At 36.4% G+C, this 4,070-nt stretch overlaps 1 non-coding gene across 1 annotated transcript; it reads left to right on the top strand.

Moving 5' to 3' along the window:
• Nucleotides 1-378: 378 nt before the first annotated feature.
• Nucleotides 379-593, top strand: LOC135736880 (small nucleolar RNA U3). The gene has a single exon (XR_010527986.2). It is a non-coding gene; the product is annotated as a small nucleolar RNA U3 (small nucleolar RNA).
• The last annotated feature ends 3,477 nt before the right edge of the window (nucleotides 594-4,070 follow it).

Genomic DNA, 4,070 nt, shown 5'->3' with positions numbered 1-4,070 from the left:
TCACAAAACGTGTGGCTAAAACTGGTACTGCAATCACACAGCTGGTGGCCAATACACAAAATGACAACATAAACATCAGTTGAGGGCTGCAACTCCACTTTTTAAATGACAATATCCTGGCCGGACCGCTTTTGTGAGTGATGTAAGTATTTGAAATGAAAAAGATTTCTTAATGTCTAGTGACATTTCAGGGCCATTTAATGATTAATTGATATACATTTCTTACATACTGTTCCTTTAACTACAATCCATACTGAAGGTTTTATAGTTTTGTGTTTCTGAGCCTTTTGTCCCTTTCAGAATCTTAAGGCCACAACTTACCGTCATTGAGGTTCATTGTCTGTCAGAAGTTGTGTTCGGGAAGCGCGGTGAGATATCAAGACTATGCTTTCAGAGATCATTTCTATAGTTTCTAAACTAGGAAATGTGTTTCGAAAGAGTTGAGTGTCTTGAACCACGATGAAGAGTGTTGATGTGCTTCTCTGAGCGTGAATCAAGGAATTGTTGCTGATCATTATCACAGATCATTGCTATTGATGAATGTTCTTTAATTCTAATAAGTTTAAAGAAGAGAAGTGCATGATCAGAGTGGATTTGTTATTTGTGGTTAAAAGAAAGAATGTGACAATAGTTGTTATGTTTGTGTAAACCAACATTAAAATCTGTGTGTTTTTTGCCTTGTTGTGATATGAGAGTGCTGTGGTTGTTGCCTATTTCAAGAGTCCACTATTGGTGTTAGTTGTCGCAAGCTCACACAACGGGTTTGGAAAACTATCTGAATTAGTATTTTACTCAATCTGCCCAACAAGGTTTCTTTTCGTATTGTTGTCTTGGTATAGCTGCACACTAGATTATCGTGAATTTGAAAACTCGCGGTAAATCCTGTCCAGCTAGAATCAGCTTGACGCAGGCACGCTCATACAACATTGTTTTTTGCAGGAGAAGGTGTGGCGGAAGGCAGTAACAGATGCACTGTGTTTTAATGCGTTGTTCATGTGTGCATTTGATGTACTTACTTAAGGTACTGTTCATTAAAACAGGTTCATACATCTCAGGGCTCCACGTTAATGTTCATTTAATGCAGGGGTGTCCAATACATTGTGCAGGAGCTGATCCACACGCACGGTGTATGTGTGCGCGCGAGGGATTGAGAGAGAGAGATGCTGCTGATACTGTTGTCATTTTCTAGTTTGTTTCATCAAAACCGCATCACTGCTATTTTAAGGAGTACTCTGCATGTACTCAATTATTTTTTTTAAACTCATCAAAAAGAATGAAGAGGGTAATGGTGACAGCCCTAAATTCAACGTAGAGATATATGCAATATAGTCCTAACACACATTTAAAGTGTTATTAAAAAATGTTTTTTAGCAGGTAGGTCTTGTCGGCTTTATTATTTTAAAATTAGATCGCCAAATAATAAAGTCTGGATAGTATAAAAAGAACTTAATAATAAGTTCTTTTTAAACATTTCCATATCATTTTAACAAAACTGTGATAATATTGATAAACATGATAACTTTGGTCACTATAATCATGATATGAAATTTTCATATCAACCCATCCCACTGCGCAAAGTGACGTCGGAATTACGTCTTTTCATGCAATTTTTGGACGTCCGAATCCGGTCCATAAAAGGGGTTGTTTTGTAACGCCAGGCGACGTCTTTTTTTCGACGTGTTCTGCACGTCTAAAAATGTTGACACACGTAGGACTGCCCTGTAAGGAAAAGAGACATGAAAAAAGCGAAAAGACATGATTGCCTCTGCACTATACCCATCCACCACACCGAAACCCTTCAGACATTTCCTGCCGGCTTTGGGATTTGAACTCTCGATCTCCGGGTTACAAACAAGTCTCTCTAACCACTCGGCCACATGGCCATACTTTCGGAGTGTATATAAGGCATTCTTATTGCATTCATATCATGAACTCAACATATATGAGAATATTTTCATGATAAATTGTTAGTATGATCATATACTTTTAATATAGCGAACTACACATTTAATTACATATTTTTAATGGTACATTTAGATGAATTTTGTATGTAATTCAAGAAAGCAGAAAAAAAGTACTGTAATAATAATATAGACTATTTGTATGTAGTAGCCTCTTATGGAACGGCTGAAATTCCACAAGGGGGCGCATTTGTTCCTCAGACGTTGCACAATAAACATGACATCCGAATATATTCATTATAAATCATGAATGAAAAGTGAGATTCGAACGAATGTCTGTTAGTGAACTTATTGTATACACTATTTATATCGTAATTCGGTCAGAAACGTCAAGATTGTGAGATGAACAAATCGTTTTGGATTAAAAGGCTTGGATATTCCATTTCCTTGGACTTTTGGGGATTTATGAACAATTTGTTTTGGACAATTTCACCGAAGCGGATAAAGGAAAGATTTTGAAGGTAAGTAAATATCCTAAATCGGCGCCGCCCGGTTCAGGTAACTAACAACTAGATTACAGTTTTATGACTGCTAAAAATCATATTATGCTTTCTGTGTGCGCTTAATGGAATCCCGAAAGTCTAAGCTTTACAACGATGTGCCGCATGACCGTATATTTTGAAGATTTAATGCTTCAAAGTTACAATGTCGTAATGCAGCCTCACGTGCAAGGGAGGGGGTGTGCCGTGTACGGCACAGTGTTCCTTATCAGGTTAATCATGTTGGTACAATAATGGTGATATTTGTAAATAAACACATTTTTATTGGCCTAATCATGTAATATAGACATAGGCCTGTCATAGACGTCCAAATGACATCCAAAAATTACCCAGTTTAAACGTTAAATGTTGCCCGTAAATACTACGTCCAAATGACGTCCAAAAAATTACCCAGTTTAAACGTCAAATGTTGCCCGTAAATATGACGTCCAAATGACGTCCAAAAAAATACCCAGTTTAAACTTCAAATGTTGCCCATCAATATGACATCCAAATAGGGTCATGGTGGGACGTCCAAATAGTGGACCTAGTTTGGACGTCGAATAGATGTCCAGAATTGGTCATGGACCGAGTCGACGGACCCAATATAGACATGATCTGCACGTCTATCCGACGTCCTGTGTTTAGTGGGATCCCTAGTCACACCCAACTTATTATTTAGGTGCATACCACCACCAGGAAACACTTAAATAATATTAAAAAGTCCAAAGATTTTTTTGTCACATATGCAGACAAAAAGCAGCCCATGAATCACAACATGAATCCTCCAGGCGTTTCAGCCGCGTTTAAAAGTTTTGGTGTGCACAACCCCTAAGGCTTTCAGCGCAGAAAAAAAAACGCTAGCTGCTGGCTTATTTGAAAAACGCAGAGCTTCCATTGGAAACATTTGAAAACATGCACCGGCCACAGTTTTGATATAACCTAGATGAGGTTGTAAAGAAGCTTAAAGTCATAATATATGCTTGTCTTTCTTTATCTTTTTAAATATGTAGTCTATCCATGTTTGTGTTTACAGAGGTCATGTACCATGTGGTCAACTTTGTTGATGCTGAAGAGGTTTCTGGGTAAAAATTATGTAATTTTAATCATTCAATGTTAAAATCAAACAGGTTAAATAGTAAACAGATGTGTTATGATGTATGTGATTTGATTTTTTTTCCTACAGAACAGCAGAGACAGAGACTCGGAGAACTTCAACACAGAAAATCAAGATGATGTACATTATGAATGAAAAGGATTATGGGAAATGAAGTCCAAATGGATGATGAATCCATTGGGGAAACATGGAGAAACAAGCAGGAACAAAGTGGGACTGTGACAAAAATGTATCATTGAAAAACACAGAAAATAATTGAAGTGAGATTACAGGAAAAACTAATAGAAGGTCAAAATCTGGCAAATTAACAGAAGGATAATAAAAAACAAATAAATAGCCAAAAAATACAAGAATAACATAAGAGCTAACAAAAACCCACATTAATTAAATTGTTTAAAACAATAAAGATGCAATTAAAACAAAACATTTACAGTTGGAGTGCATAAAATGTAATAATAGATTTCAATATACAACAACTGGTTAAATAAAATAAAAAAATAACCCACAAAATAT

This window comes from Paramisgurnus dabryanus, chromosome 2 (assembly GCF_030506205.2).
Source record: "Paramisgurnus dabryanus chromosome 2, PD_genome_1.1, whole genome shotgun sequence".
Lineage (NCBI taxonomy): Eukaryota > Metazoa > Chordata > Actinopteri > Cypriniformes > Cobitidae > Paramisgurnus > Paramisgurnus dabryanus.
The sequence above is the reverse complement of the archived record's forward strand: the minus strand, read 5'-3'. Positions and strand labels throughout refer to the sequence as shown.